This window comes from Lepidochelys kempii, chromosome 13 (assembly GCF_965140285.1).
Source record: "Lepidochelys kempii isolate rLepKem1 chromosome 13, rLepKem1.hap1, whole genome shotgun sequence".
NCBI classification, from domain to species: Eukaryota; Metazoa; Chordata; order Testudines; family Cheloniidae; genus Lepidochelys; species Lepidochelys kempii.
Window position 1 is genome coordinate 26213525 of NC_136392.1, and position 17023 is coordinate 26230547.

At 46.4% G+C, this 17023-nt stretch overlaps 1 protein-coding gene across 4 annotated transcripts in view; it reads right to left on the bottom strand.

Annotated features, from left to right (window-relative positions):
- The window catches only part of TP53INP2 (tumor protein p53 inducible nuclear protein 2), a 45555-nt gene extending 29362 nt beyond the window's left edge, over window positions 1-16193 (bottom strand). For all 4 annotated transcript variants that reach the window (XM_073309868.1, XM_073309866.1, XM_073309864.1 and 1 more), the window contains exon 1: window positions 15858-16193. The gene's annotated coding sequence lies outside the window, so the exon portion shown is untranslated. The remainder of the gene's footprint in view (window positions 1-15857) is intronic.
- Between the last annotated feature and the right edge of the window lie 830 nt (window positions 16194-17023).

Below are 17023 nucleotides of genomic sequence, written 5' to 3' on the forward strand. Positions count from 1 at the left end.
CAGCAAGTCATCTGAAGGCTCATGAACATGTCTACGTTTGCTAAAGGCACATGTTGCCAAGAGCAGAAGTCAGCTGAATTTTACCACTGTGCCCCGCCTTCTAGCAATATAGCACTGAAACTTTATCATGTCTTTTTGCATGTCCTCTGTCATGTGAGCAAGTTGTACAGAAAGTTTAGAACTAACACAGCCCAATCTGTGACCCGATGTGAACGTAGGGTTGCCAGTTTAGGTTGGATGTATTCCTGGAGGCTTCATCACATGATAATCTTTCATTCCTGGAGATTCCAGGACAATCCTGGAGGATTGGCAACCCTAGTGATGGATAGATGTGTGTGAGAGAGAATTCTCTCTCTCTCTCTATCACTCCAATTAAATTGCCCTCTAAATCTTAAGATTTTTCCTTCTAATTAACAAAACTGATCAGGAGAGAAGATCTAAAACAAATATGTTGAAAGGCTTGGTTAAGGGTTATGGGCCAGATCCTCAGTTGGTTTAAGCAGGATGAGGACCTGGTCATATGCCTTCTATCAATTGTCACAGGTTCGGTGTTTTGTTGACTATACAACAGAAGGTAACTGTTGGTTGCTTAGGTTCTTTTCTGCTTATGTTGCTGGCTGTTTATCTTGAGCCGCCTTAACTGTTAAACAACATGGTGTTTGTACACGAGTATACTTCTAAGTCCAAACTGATCCCTGGTGTAACTCCATTACTTTCAGAGGTGTTACACCGGGGTTGAATTTGGTTGATAACCAGGGCCATGGGGGTTGCTGTGTCCTTAAATTGCACTGCTTGTGAAAATGGCCTAAGTTATAAGGTCACTGACAATCTTTTAGGCCTACACGTGGACTTCCCTTGGCAGTTGTCCCATATTGAATTGCAGCCATAGGTTATTTTTTTTAACTGATGTTTGCTGCAGAACAACATGCAAACTTAACGTCTAGCCCATTCTGCAATCTACTGCACACTGACTGGTCCTGCAAAAGGAAGACGGGGATGGAGAGCTAGGTCGAGTCTGTGAAGAGGAAGAGTCTGGTGGTCCTCTACGAGTTAATTTACAAGGACCCTACTTCTACAAAGCACAGAAGCATGTTCATTGGCTTCAGCAGAACTTAAACATGGGCTGAAGCATTTTGCTAAATAGGGATGGGCTTGAGCATATTCGTAAAGCTTAGCAGGTGCTTAAGTACATTGCTGAATCGGGGCCCAAAGTAGGAGGCAGTCTTTTGTCTTATAATTTACAGCCATGTGAAATGCGTCTAAAATCAGTCCATCACTGGAATAAGAACGAAATGCACTTGGATACCATGGTGAAGGGGCAATCTTGTCCAGGTTTTTGTAAGATGCAACACAGCTCTACATGGCCTCTCTGGAAACACCAGACGAATAGCCCAAAGCATTCTGGTTTAAAGAACCTAGGAGTTTTCTGAGATCCTAGAACTGAAGAGTGTTTGAAAGCACAGACCTTCTCTTTTGTTGCTTTAAAGTCTGCATTTTGCTCAGAGATTTGCCCCAAGATAGCAAGTTTCTTGCCTGTGTGAATTTTAGGGCTGAGTTATAAACTAGGCCATCTGAGTATATAATGGAAATCTCATTCCCCACCCCCCCAAAAAAACCCAACCTCACAAAAAAACCCCCAACACTCTAGAATATAGACTTTAACGGATGCTCAACCTTCCTCCAAGCAGGGAAGTGGTATCCCTATTTCTCAGTTTGGGGGGGGGGGGGGGGGAACAAGGCACAGATAGGTTAAGTTGGATGTCCAAAGTTACACAGTGAGTTTGGCAGAGTCGGACACTAAAATTCTTGGTTCCCGGACCCCTGCTTTAGCCACTGTCTAAGGCTCTATATTCCTGAAGCTATTGCCTTTGCCAGCTAGGCAGCTACAATTAGGTCTAGTAGGCCCCAAAATTGCTTTTTCTTATCCGTTGTTAAAGGCCATGGAACGATGTCTTAAGTGTTTAATAATTATCAGTAGCCCAGTGCTTGCCATGAGCAACCCTACAATAACAAACCTGTGTAGGCAATCATGTTTCTGAGCAATCCCGGAACAACAAACCAGTCAGCGTGTCCAGTGGAAGACCGATTTCAGTAAGGGCACAAGGGATTCTTACTAATGGGAATGCAGACTCTGGGCCAAATCTCCAGCTGTTGTAAATCAGTATAGTGCCACTGACTTCAATGGAGCTCTCCTGACTTAAACCAGCTGATGAATTGGCCCCCATGGTATTAACTGTAGACTGGCTTGACGGGGGGTCTTGCTAGTGTGAAATAAGTGGTTGTGTGAGGATAGTCACCAGGCCTGGCTCAAGGCAAAAGAGAAAGTGGGGTGGCCTTTGGCTTATTCTTATGGAACCTGCCCATACTGACACCAACTAAGCAACACCCTCAGAAATTGCTGTCGACTGGTTCCCCCTTTGGGGAAGATGGGATAGCAGTAACATGCTACTTGTGTCTTAAAGTGACGGTGCCCCGCCTCGCTCCCTCACCAAGTGTTTTATTCTGAACCACTGGATGCTAAAGAAAGAGCAGCAAATTGTTTCCTCAGTTTGTCTGTAAAGGGGCCTTAAAAACCCTGGTGATGCACCTGGTGGAGGGGATTCTGAGTGCTGCATTTTTCCAAGCTAGAGTTTAACACTTAAGTCCTCCAACTTGCTCCTTTCCCCCATAGAGTCAGGGAATCCCCCCTGGTGAGTAGGTCTCAGCTCCTTGCCTGAAGGAATTAGACCCACATGGTTTGTTACAATTACCTGAGCCTAAAGCAAAATAAACACAAGGAGAGAAGATGGGGCACTAGTACGGCCACTTCTACACACACAAGGTTTGTCTTCACTGCAAAGTAAACCTGGGAGTTACTGCTGAGCCCTCCTCCTTCCCCACACGCCATCCTCTTGCCCAGGTTTGGTGGTGCTTTTGGCCCACCTGGAGCTGTAAACTAAAACCTAGGTGCTGCTTTCACTTAGGCTGGTAACTGGATCACCTAGCATTGAGGACACAAATTAAATCACTTAAGTTATGATTGTCCTCCAGAGCCTTCCACAATTCCACCTGGGCCCAGGCAAACAGACTAGTTATCTGACAATTCACCAGGAATTCAGCTGCTAAGCTTACTGTAGTGCAAAGACCCATGGGATATGCCCCCAGACAAGCCCATCAAGAGAAATCTGCGGCCCACTTCCCCCACTTTATTTACACAGACCTGAGATGTTCGGGGGGGGGCTGTTTAGCTTGGGGCCCTAATAAAGTTGTCCCCCTTTCATCAGCCCTGTCCCCAGGAGTCCTAATGACACATGGGGGGAGTGCAGTACTGGTAACCTGGGTAGAACCTGGCAGTATGGCTGCTCACACCTAAGCTCAGTTAACCAGGTGCCAGCCATCAGGGTTACTTCTGCAGTGAAGACATGCCCACCGTCAGCAGACTAGTTACTACTTTATGGGTGAGCAGGTTCCTTTCATTTCCTGCTCCCTACTCCCATCTATGAACCTCCACAATGAATGGAAGTGGGAAGTAGTTAACAAAAGGCACTTACAGCAACAGGTTCCGCTTTATGTGAAGACCTCCTGAGTGGCCTGCCAATCTTACATAGTGTAATCCAGGGGATGCCCTACAAGATAATGCAGAATGACTTGGGTGGCTCAGTTGCCTAGGGATCAGGTTTGAAATGCCCTGGAATCTCAGGTTTGGGCTTTCAGAGGCAACCTTCCAAGGCAGAGAAACTGAATTCCATCTAGTTGATGATCTCTTAAGTGAAACCTCAAACTGAGGTCCTTATCTCTCCTGCACAGAGAGATAAGAGCCTGAAAGACCTGTCATAAGAGATAGGGTTGCTTGGGTGTCCTTGGCCAAAACAGCAGGTTTTTTGTTTGTTTTTTTTTAACTCCTATTGCAACATCAGGCATAACTGATGCCAAGCTTGGTCATTCAAGGTTGACTGTAAAGAATGCACAAGGGTCATGCTTAATGAAGGACGCTTCTGGGCATGTTTGTGTTGTGTGTGATTCTTGCACTTTTGCCAGTACAGCCCACCAGTGGTGCAAGTAGGGTAGTGCAGTTTGTTGTACCAATAAGTTATTTACAGCCGGTACGGCGTACCGGAAAAACAAGGAGCAGCAGAACATGGGGCTGCCGGGTGGGGCTTCCACACAGCTGTGTCTCCTGAGTCCTGTCCGGGATCTGTACAGCAGCCCCACCAGAGGAGCTACCGGCGTGCGGCCACCCAGCAGTCCCACGTTCAGCTCCTTCGGCCCGCGGTTCCCAGGAGAGGCCTGCGGTTCAGGGCGATCCTGGGAACCGCAGCGGCGAAAGGAGCAGAACCCCATGCCGGCAGCTCCTCTGGCACAGCTGTACCCCTTCCCCTCCCCCCGAGCCCTGTCCTCCGGCGGGGCTGCTGTACAGACCCCAGACAGGACTCAGAAGATGCAGCTGCATAGCAGGGCTGGGGATGGTATAGCCGTGCCAGAGGAGCTGCCAGAGTGGGGCTCGGTTGCCAATATGGCTGAAAAAAATACTCTCTTCTGTCAAAGGGAGCTGGTTTTCAGCTCTTCTGCTGTCTGGGTTTTTATCGCAGTTGTGGAGACGCTGCTGGGTCCTGTCTACACTAAGTTGCATCTGTTGTAACTAGGTCCCCAGAGTCCATTCTTGTAATGTAGATGGCCTTAGATGCTTTGTCCACTCCAGTGTTCAGAGTAACGACAGTCTCTTGTCTCCAAATAGATACGCAGGAATCAGTTCACCCACCGGTGAAATGCAGCTAATTCTGGGGTACAACATGGTTTAACAACATTTGGCAACTGCAAAACCTACATCCATCTAACTGAAATTAAAGGTGGGTGTGTGGAAACTTCCCTAAAAGGGGACACACTTTTTGGCATATTGTGGGAGATGCAGTCGTATCACTGAGGCCAGCATACAGAGGAGAATGGGAGAATGAACTACAACTTCCAAGAGGCACTATGATGGCATTCCTAAATGGACAGTTCCAATTTTTGACTTTTGATTGGGAAAAAAAGTCAAACTTTTTCCACAGGGGAAAGACTCCTCCCCTAATTCTTTCCAACCAGTTCTAGTGTTTAGCACAGTGTAAAAGACAGTGATAAACTCCCCACAAACTCTTCCCTCTTAACAGAACTCCACAGCTGCTTTGTGGAGCACTGTGTAGGGCACCCAGGGAAAACTCCTCCAAGAAACCGCACAGGTTTGCAGACTCCTGTAGGCTTGGGACAGCATCCCATCACTTGGCTAGGTGAGCAGTCCGGCCTTGGCCCTGCCTGTGCATCGCTTCCTCGAGTCTAGGAGCAAAGTGTCATAGTGTGAAGTAGGGACTGGAGTACATAAATCTACTCCCTCTTCCCAGCTGCAAAGGAAGCTAGCCATGGAGTGACAGTTCAGACTATCTGTGGATGACCCTGGGTAGGGGACATCTGCTCACAGTCTGACAGTTAAGGGTGAATGGACAAAATCTTCGTTGTGTTTGGGCTGGAGAGAGAGGGGGGAAAAAAACAAACACAGATGGGGCTGGTGCCACCAAGTTCTGTGTGATACAAGGTGCCATCTGTGAGACATCGACCTCAAGCCTCAGAGCGGCAACTCACTGTATGCAGAAGAAACACCCCATTCTCCCCTGTATACGAGCAAGTACAATCATTGTGGTACAACATTTTGGCTGACACTTGGTTTTGGCTGGGGCTCCAGAGGCGGGAGACTGTTATTGTGGTCTCAAGGCACAAGATATGACCTGACCTACCTTAACCCTTATCTGCCCTCAAAGGATTATAAATTCCTCTGGGTTTTTCTCCTCTCCACGTGCCACTCTGCTAATCCCATGCAGAATTTTCCACAGTTTTGTATAGGTTGTTCTCCAGTCAGTACTGCCTTTTCCCTAGGTTGGCCCTTACCCTTAAGACTGACTCAGGAACTGGCAGCAAAGGAAGGTGGGCCAACTGGAGTGGCCCCAACAGAAGGAAGAGGACCAGTCAGAATTCTGAATCCTGGCCCGTCCTCGGTTTCCAGCACCAAGAGGCTACCTCTTCCCTGCCACAGCAATTCCCAGTGGCCGGACCCATCGCGGAAAATAAGCAGTCTTCAAATGACACCCCCTGAAGGTTAAACTTGCTTCTTAAGGGTTACGTTTGTCATCACTCTTCTGAAAACTCTAACCATTCCATATTTTTAAGCACTTAAACAGATTCAGATAAGAGCTTGTTTATAGGCTTTATTTTTTCCCATAGATCTGCATACATAATTAGCTTTGTTTTGTGAATCACTGTCTCTGCAAATAGCCCTAGAAGCTAAGAATAGGAGAAAGGAATGGCAACAAAGACCTATGATGCATAGGAATGCTGCTGAAGCTAGGAGTGGGAGTCTGTTTCTTCGTAGCTAACAGGGGCAGCAGATTTCAAATCACAGGCTGTAATACTATTCAGAAAATGGCACCAGGATCCCAGAAACTTTCCATAAATACTACACAGCAGGACAGGGACTGACGACAAACACTACATTCTTCCGAAGCTGAGCTAAGAATACCCCGTACAGTCGTCAGTATAATGCATTGGAGGCACCAATCGAGTGCATGCCTATGATGCTCTTGGGAAATGCTGTTTTCAGCTATGTCTACAAAAAAAGACACACAAATAATTCTTCCCTTTGGTGCCTATAATCGTCCTATTCTTGGAGATCAAAATGCTATGCCATGAAAGAACATCTTGGGATTGTGACATTTAACAAGAACAGGATTCTTAAGCAGATGGTTTTGGGAACTATATTAACCCCATAGCTCTTCAAGACCACACCTGTGTTTTATGTGCTTGAGTAATCGCCCTCACCCGTAGGTCAGCAGCAGCACTTGAGCATGGGACCTTTGATGCCATGGCACACACCTCTAAACACCACTAGCTAAAGGAAAAACTCCATTATATGGCAACAGCAGTAAGGCTAATAGCTGCTGAAGGGGGATGCAATACATACTTTACGTTTATTGCTCTAGCAAACGAGATAGGGTGAGAAGCTCTATGCCGCCTTCCAGCATTGTGGTCACCCAGACAGTAATAAGTTTTTTGGACGGGTGAGTGACATATCAATATCTTCATTAGCATCAGTCTTCACAGCAAAGGGTGGGGGAGAAGACCTTGTTCCTGGGCTCGTAAGTTTTCAGAGCAGCTTTGCAAGGCTGGGTTAGTGCATTTAGTCCATCATTATTTAAAAAATCTCTGCAGCTCAACCTCAGTGTCCATAAGTGGCTGCCAACTAACAGTGAACTAAATCCACTAATGCATTTCCCAAAGGGAACTTTGTCCATGTTAATTGATGCCCAAAGTTAGCCAATTTCAGGATTAGGATCTATGTAGAGCCATCGACTCCAGTGGCATGTCACTTGGGCTCAAGGGTCAGTCTGTGAAGATTGAATTCAGGCTCGGGGCCTTATCAGTTATTAAATGCTGAAGAGATGCTCTGAAGTTGGGAAATCTAATATGAAGAAAAATGTTTTTTATCAGTAAGTTTTACATTCAGTGGAGAAGACCACTTTTGCTTTGATCGCTCACATACTGTGGACCAAGACACTCTGGCATTGTGCAGGAGAACCAGAAAAATGAAACTATTGAGTTTTTCCCCAAGCTGAGTGAAATGCAGAACGCAAACAAACATCATACATGAGTTTTATAGCTATTTCAAGTGACAAAATAACCACTCTAAATAACTTGTGGTGGAGGGAAAGAAAGGTGTGGGGGGTTTTTCACCCTCCCCAGAAATGTCATGCTTGGCAGCATCCCTTTAAGAATCCTGTCCCAACACCTCGCTGAAGTTGATAGGTTTTGTTCTGTCACTGAAGTGGGCATAGGGGTATTCTCACCCTTGTGGGTGAGAAGTTGAGGGAAGTACAAACCCTGGGCACACAAATACACCGCAACTCCCACAGTGAAAACAGCTTTGCTGAAAGCAACACCCAATGGGTCAAATTTGTCCCTGATATAAATCCACTGGAGTCAGTGGCACTTCACTGAGGATAAATTTAATGCATTACATGCTGTATGCAGAGAAAAGTCAACAGTGGACTTCAAGTTATTACCCAGAAGTCTGGGGTTTCTTCAACAGGCTGGGATAGAGACTGGGAGTGGATGTGTCATTACACAAAGTAAAATTATTTCCCCATGTTTATTCCCCCCACCCCCACCCCCGACTGTTCCTCAGACGTTCTTGTCAACTGTTGGAAATGGCCCAACTTGATTATCACTACAAAAGGTCCCCCCCACCCCACCCCCCGCTCTCCTGCCGGTAATAGCTCACCTTAAGTGATCGCTCTCCTTACAGTGTGTATGGTAACACCCATTGTTTCATGTTCTCTGTGTATATTAATCTCCCCACTCTATTTTCCACAGTATGCATCCGATGAGGTGAGCTGTAGCTCACGAAAGCTTATGTGCAAATAAATTGGTTAGTCTCTAAGGTGCCACAAGTCCTCCTTTTCTTTTTGCGAATACAGACTAACACGGCTGTTACTCTGAAACCTGTCATTATGCAAGACACTGAATTTAGCCGTATGGAATGGAAATCTATCAACTTCATGAAAAAACTCGTACAGATACAGACAGACATCCTCTTCCTTTCCAAATGCAAACAGATGGACATCGTACCAAAAGGACTGAAGGTAAAAAATCCATTACAATCTACCTACCACACAGACTATGCTGACAGCTTGTGCCACACGCTCTCAAAGAAACTGCGGAACCACCTGATCAACATCCTCTACAGCAAACAGGGAAAGATTAAGAATGAGATCTCAAAACTGGATACTCTCAGAAAAAACCAACCTTCCACACAAACTTCCTCATGGCTGGACTTTACAAAAACTAGACAAGCCATTTACAACACACACTTTGCTTCTCTACAAAAGAAAAAGGACACTAAGCTCTCTAAACTACTACATGCCACAAGGGGCCACAACAGTGGTTCCCTTAACCCACCCAGCAATATTGTTAATCTATCCAACTATACTCTTCGCCCAGCAGAAGAATCTGTCCTATCTCAGGGCCTCTCCTTCTGCCCCTCCACCCCCACAAACATGATACAGTTCTGTGGTGACCTAGAATCCTATTTTCGACGTCTCTGACTCAAGGAATATTTCCAACACACCTCTGAACAACATACTAACCCACAGAGACCTTCCTACCAAGACTACAAAAAGAAGGATTCTGGGTGGACTCCTCCTGAAGGTCGAAACAACAGACTGGACTTCTACATAGAGTGCTTCCGCCGACGTGCACGGGCTGAAATTGTGGAAAAACAGCATCACTTGCCCCATATTCTCAGCCGTGCAGAACCCAATGCCATCCACGGCCTCAGAAACAACTCTGACATCATAATCAAAAAGGCTGACAAAGGAGGTGCTGTCGTCATCATGAATAGGTCGGAATATGAACAAGAGGCTGCTCGGCAGCTCTCCAACACTTTTTACAAGCCATTACCCTCTGATTCCGCTGAGGGTTACCAAAAGAAACTATACCATTTGCTCAAGAAACTTCCTGAAAAAGCACAAGAACAAATTCACACAGACATACCCCTGGAACCCCAAGCAGGGGTATTCTATCTGCTACCCAAGATCCATAAACCTGGAAATCCTGGACGCCCCATCATCTCAGGCATTGGCACCCTGACAGCAGGATTGTCTGGCTATGTAGACTCCCTCCTCAGGCCCTACGCTACCAGCACTCCCAGCTATCTTCGAGACACCACTGACTTCCTGAGGAAACTACAATCCATCGGTGATCTTCCTGATAACACCATCCTGGCCACTATGGATGTAGAAGCCCTCTACACCAACATTCCACACAAAGATGGACTACAAGCCGTCAGGAACAGTATCCCCAATAATGTCACAGCAAACCCGGTGGCTGAACTTTGTGACTTTGTCCTCACCCATAACTATTTCACATTTGGGGACAATTTATACCTTCAAATCAGCGGCACTGCTATGGGTACCCGCATGGCCCCACAGTATGCCAACATTTTTATGGCTGACTTAGAACAACGCTTCCTCAGCTCTCATCCCCTAATGCCCCTGCTCTACTTGCGCTACATTGATGACATCTTCATCATCTGGACCCATGGAAAAGAAGCCCTTGAGGAATTCCACCATGATTTCAACAATTTCCATCCCACCATCAACCTCAGCCTGGTCCAGTCCACACAAGAGATCCACTTCCTGGACACTACAGTGCTAATAAGCGATGGTCACATAACCACCACCCTGTACTGGAAACCTACTGACCGCTGTATTTACCTACATGCCTCCAGCTTTCATCCAGACCACACCACACGATCCATTGTCTACAGCCAAGCTCTACGATACAACCACATTTGCTCCAACCCCTCAGACAGAGACAAACACCTACAAGATCTCTATCAAGCGTTCTTACAACTACAATACCCACCTGCTGAAGTGAAGAAACAGATTGATAGAGCCAGAAGAGTACCCAGAAGTCACCTACTACAGGACAGGCCCAACAAAGAAAATAACAGAACGCCACTAGCCATCACCTTCAGCCCCCAACTAAAACCTCTCCATCGCATCATCAAGGATCTACAACCTATCCTGAAGGACAATTCATCACTCTCACAAATCTTGGGAGACCGGCCAGTCCTTGCTTACAGACAGCCCCCCAACCTGAAGCAAATACCAGCAACCACACACCATATAACAGAACCACTAACCCAGGAACCTATCCTTGCAACAAAGCCTGTTGCCAACTATGTCCATATATCTATTCAGGGGACACCATTGTAGGGCCTAATCACATCAGCCACACTATCAGAGGCTTGTTCACCTGCACATCTACCAATGTGATATATACCATCATGTGCCAGCAATGCCCCTCTGCCATGTACATTGGTCAAACTGGACAGTCTCTATGTAAAAGAATAAATGGACACAAATTAGACGTCAAGAATTATAACATTCAAAAACCAGTCGGAGAACACCTCAATCTCTTTGGTCACTCGATTATAGACCTAAAAGTTGCAATTCTTCAACAAAAAAACTTCAAAAACAGACTCCAATGAGAGACTGCTGAATTTGAATTAATTTGCAAACTGGATACGATTAACTTAGGCTTGAATAGAGACTGGGAGTGGATGGGTCATTACACAAAGTAAAACTATTTCCCCATGTTTATTCCCACCCCCCACTGTTCCTCAGACTTTCTTGTCAACTGCTGGAAATGGCCCACCTTGATTATCACTATAAAAGGTTCCCCTTCCCCCGCCCCCACTCTCCTGCTGGTAATAGCTCACCTTAAGTGATCACTCTCCTTACAGTGTGTATGGTAACACCCATTGTTTCATGTTCTCTATGTATATAAATCTCCCCACTGTATTTTCCACTGAATGCATCCGATGAAGTGAGCTGTAGCTCACGAAAGCTTATGCTCAAATAAATTGTTAGTCTCTAAGGTGCCACAAGTACTCCTTTTCTAAAAGCACCATGGTTTAGCGTGTGGATTTTTGGAAGCCACCTTGGTCTCCTTTTGATGCAGATATGTAACAATATTAATAGGAGTACCTGTGTATATGTATATCAAGGGATGAACAAGCCAATAGCTCATTTTTATGTAAAAGCATAAGCCTGAATGCTAATCTGGAACATTTTACTTTCAAGATACAAAGGTCTCAATCCTGCAATGAGTACCATGGGCTTGGAGCCCTGTATCTGCACAGCACCCAAGTAGGGCTCTGTGGGTGCATGGTTGATCTGTGTGGGCTGAGCTTATTGTAGGATCAGGGCCAAAGAAATCATTTATTATAACTCAGATGTCTTTACTCTTGGCGGCAAGCACTAGATGTTAGTGCAAAATTATTCCTTAAAGAAAAACTGCTGGCATCTCATACATTCATTCAGATATTCAGTGATTTTGATGTAAACCATGGAATGTTTACTGTGACAATTGGAATTTTTTTTTTAAAGCAGGTCTCTCTGCTGCTATTGGGAAGAAGGGTGGGGGGGAACTTACTGAAGGGCAAAGTTGCTGTGTTTTTGTTTGTTTTTTTAATACATCTGAGACTAAATGTGGCAGAATTATAAACTAGATTATTCTATTACTGGAACACCTAGGCGCCCTGGTCATGAACCAGGTCCCCACTGTGTGAAGTGCTGTACAAACAGAACAAAAAGACAGTCCCTGCCCCAAAGAGTTTACAATCGAAATATGATCCAACAGATGGACACCAGCTGATGGGGGAACACAAGGAAACACGGTGACAATATTGGTTAGTTTGATAGGCTGTGGTCCCAGTGCACCAGTGGCCAGCCATTGTCAAGTTTTTTGTTTGTAGGTATTGTGGAAAAGGAGAGCTTTTTAAGGAAGGGAAGGACTAGGGTGAAACTCGCCCCTGGGCAGAACACAAAGCCCCACAGAAATTTTAATCACGGCTTCTGATACAGAGCATGTCCTTGTCTACGCTTGCAGAAAACCATGGTCAATACCTGTTCAGATGTGCCCATTATTGACATCCCTGGTCAGCAGTGGGTATTTCTTGTAGCGGGGACAGTGCTTTAATCTCCCTACGCTTAAATGGCATCTAGCCCTTAGTTTGGGCTCTGAGTGGGTGGGGGATGTATCTAGCCCTTAGATTCTGTCTACAATAGGGAAATTTACAAAATGATTCCCCCCCACACTTCTGACCCCAGGGCTTCTACTAGTTCTAGCACTGCTGAACCGAAGCTAAACTCCCTTTCCCCATTGCTAAGAACCCACAACTAGAGCCAGATTTTCAAGGGCTCAGCATCTCGCAGCTTCTATTGCTCTGGCCAGTTAATAATGTAGGTGACTTAAAGGAAGCTGCTGACTGCTAAGCCCTTATGAAAATCTGGCCCCTAGAGTAGACGATGATCTAATGACTTCTAACCACCTGAAAAGCAAGTGGTAAGAACAAGTCCAGCAGCCAGAATTTGCCTGCCGTAGGGCTAATGTGCATCTAAACAAGTTCAGCTGAACAGTGAGATTTGTGGCTGTTCCTGTAAACTTCCATAGTGCAGAGAGGTTTGTAGCATACACTTCAATGGGCCAGTGCTGGTATTTGCATCGGTCAATCTGCTCAGGCCTAACATGAAAGACACCAGGGCCTTCAGCAGAGCATTTAAGCCTATGCCTAAATCCCACTGAAGTTAATAAGACTTCATAGAATCATAGAATATCAGGGTTGGAAGGGACCTTAGGAGGTCATCTAGTCCAACCCCCTGCTCAAAGCAGGACCAATCTCCAATTTTTGCCCCAGATCTCTAAGTGGCCCCCTCAAGGATTGAACTCACAACCCTGGGTTTAGCAGGCCAATGCTCAAACCACTGAGCTATCCCTCCTCATGCATGCACTTAAGTGCTTTGCTGAATCGGGGTCTAAAAATCTAACTAGTCAAAACTTCAATAATATGGGATGTACAGGATTTAGCTTAAATAAATCTATAACTAGCATTTCATGATGGCAGCATTTCCAGCCCAAATAACTTATAAGAAAGGGATTACACCAGTTTTGTATGGGATCCATTTGAAAGTTGTTTGATCTCAAAAAGTTTTTGAGTTTCAGACCTACTCAAGCAGTTGCAAATAATGTTTTAAAGTATTTTCTCTCTCCCCTCCCCTATTAGCTATATTTATGGAGCCGCCATACCACTAAAATAACTTTCCTATTTATTTTTTCTAGTTAATGAAGCAATCTAGGATCTGCATTACTGATTAGGTATTAAAGGATATTTAATGTGGAACATTTTTATCCAGCCGTAGCGTTTCATTTCACTCAAGTACTATGGCATAGCTGAACATTTTGTCATCTTAATGGTATGAAAAAAAATAGGTTAGGTTTGCTAATCTGCATGTGACAATACCAAATTATATATAGCCATTAATATAGCTCAGTGAAGCAACCTCTGAGTTCTGGCTAGCAGTGTAGCTAGCGCTAAGGATAACTTCCTAGATCAAAGGTGAGCATTAATATCTCCCCCCCTCTCCCCCCTTGCTCAGCCTTATTCAGTTGAGCAGCCTGACCTTGCCTTGCTCGGTAAGGCAAAGATAAAAATATTACCCACTGTCTTTTGCCTACAAAGCTGTCAAAGGAATGTTCTGCAAACCAGCACTGAGGACATTACATCCCTCAGCACAGGTCAAAAGAGGACAACTTCAGTATGTGTTGTGGAGGAGGGCTGGGTTCCAATGTCATATGCAAATCACGCGCACGTCACCACAGGCTTCCAGCCAATGGGAATAGAGATCCGCCTTTAATCTTAATCCGTTGGTGGAGAAACAAACAACAAATAGAGACAAGGGGGTATTGACTGGAGCGGTGCAACTGGCCACCAGTTGTTTTTTTCTGCAGACGCGGGGGAGGGGGGGGGGGGACGGGGGGTGGAGAAATCTGCCCCCTTCCAGGAGCCGGGGCTTTGTTCCTGTTTATGTTCTCGAGGAGGAGGCGAGCCAGGAGCCACCCTCCTTGGCACCACTGCCAGTTTCCAAAGAAGGGTTGGACAAACACCCAGCCCCGTGGTGCCCATACCACGGCTCTGGACAGCCTCTGTCCTTCCCTAGGCAGGCTTGGTTGCCAAAACCCGAGCGGATCTGGTGCAATTCGCGCTCTCTTGTGCATGCAAGCGAGCAATGCTAACCCTGCAGTGAAGCAGGGGGCGGGGGGAGGGAAGAAATGGGAAATCGATCAGGAAACAAGCCAGACACCAACTTCGCTTTGCCCATCCACTGTAAACGCCTGCGGGAGAGAAGTGTATTAGCCGAACAGAGACAGGCCCGATTTGGATCGTCTCAGCATAAGCCGCTGTCTCTGGCTCGGAGAAACAGCTTGAGCCAAAGCAGCAGCCGCAGCACGTCACCCCTCTGACCTGCAGTTGATTGGGGTGTACACTTCCCACTCGCCTGCTATGACCTAAACGGGCTCTCTGCTCCCCTCCCCTTCTCTTCGTGTGCAGTACTGATTTAAACCCCACTGCTTGTGGCAAAAGGGAGTCGAGACAAACGGCTCCTCCTGCATATGAGCTGGAAAGAGAGGAATACACCCGCCGGATCCCGAGTCCCAGTGCATTGTTTTTGGCGACCTCGTATGTCTTTTGTTTAGTACCAAATCCAAGCAAAATCACCATCTTATGTAGTTAGGAGGATTGAGGTTTAGCTGGAGCCGTTTGCTCTCACAAACCTGCCTCGACATTATGATCACCCCCCCCCCGCCGCCCCATTATTGGGAAGCCAAGGAGAGAGAGAGAGAGAGACTCTTGTGTGGTTGAAGTAAGAGCCTCTCTCCAGATCCAAAATGACCCTGTTCTTTCACCCTAGTCACTACAGGCCACGGCTGATGTATAAAAACAACAAAAGACCAACCCCTCTTCATAGCTTAATAGTCTCCGTTTGCTGTAGCTCAGGAAAGCTTATGCTCAAATAAATTTATTAGTCTCTAAGGTGCCACAAGTCCTCCTTTTCTTTTTGCGGATACAGACTAACACAGCTGCTACTCTGAAACCCAACAAGGTAATGAGCTCTTTTCTCCCTTCCACCCAACAGCCACTTCAAATCGTAATGCACACAACGTACTAAAACACAAAGAGATGCTCCTGCCTGCACACAGCCAGCTAAATACAAAGGGACCTTAAATCACACACCAGCGAGAAAATAGATGGCTCTTAAATCTTAATACACCCTCACACCGAGATTTTAACAAACACCCAACCCATTCAATTCAGAGAGAGAGAGAGAGATCTTAAAAACGTAAACAACATTATATATGTGTGTATATATATATACTGCCCGCAGTACAAAGAGATGGCTCTCAAGTTTGAATTTAGCCGGCCACATTTCAGAACAGAGGATGGCACTTACCTTGCCTTTAATGTCAGCAATTATTTTGTAAACAACACCGCAAGAAACCCACAAGATTTTTAAAATATCGTAAAGCACCAGCTTCAGGCAGTCTGTGAGGTAGTTTTAATTAAAATCAACAACAATATTATAAATGGAAATTAAAAAAAAAAGATGCAGGAGGTGGTGGTGGTGGTGTGTCTGTTCTTCTCAGAAGATATGCACCATTGCAAGCTGTTGGCGGCGGCTGCAGTTGGGGCCGGACCCTCCCTCCACTGGCTTCAGGGTGATTATTATTATTTTCTGTTATTGCTGCTGATCTCAGACCAGATCAGAAATTAGAACGTCCAAACAGCTGATTGTGGCGTCACAAAGGGGCCAGCCCGTCGAGGGCGTAACCCGGCGGACAAGCAGCCAATGGGAGGCAGAGCTGAGTTGGGGCTGGGCTTCAAGGACGCGCCCCTCCGAGGGGATGGGGGAGGAGTCGGAGCTGCTCCTCGTAAGAGCCGGGACCCGTGTGGAGTCTGGGGTGCGGCTGTGGGGGGCTTCCGATTGCCGGCTGCAGCGTGGCACTAGGCAAGGTCCGGGCTGGGGGTGCGGAACTGAGCATGCGCCTCCTCCCCACTCTGTCTTCGGGAGAGAGCAGCAGCCTCCCCTGACCCCAAATGCCAGGTCTTCAGTGGGCTTCCCAGGAATCTGCTCCTTCGCCCCCTTGCAAGCAGGATAAAGGGCAGCCCAGCCCCCGCCTTCTGCCCGTCCCACCCACACGGGACTCCCTTCTTCTTCTCCGTCTGACCTTGGGCACGCTGGGTGGCCTCTGCTTTCCCATTTCAGCCCAGTAGCCAAATGCAGGGGTTGGGCAGTACCTTGTTGGAGTGCCCATAGAGAGAGAGAGAGAGAGAGAGAGAGAGAGAGTGTGTGTGTGTGGGGTTGTGTGTGTGGTTGTGTGTGTGTGTGTGTGGGGTTGTGTGGTTGTGTGTGTGTGTGTGTGGTTGTGGATGCTGAATTTAGAAGCAACTGCCTCCTGCCATCCTGTGACTGTTGAGCGGTTTGAAATATGAGCACTTATTACCAGTCCCAAGGTAGGTGAGGGTGAACCCACTTCAATTGAATTTCAGTTGCTTTTTCCTGGAAACTTCGCACTAGTATTTTGTTATGGAGCATAATTAGCCAGGAGGCACATGTGT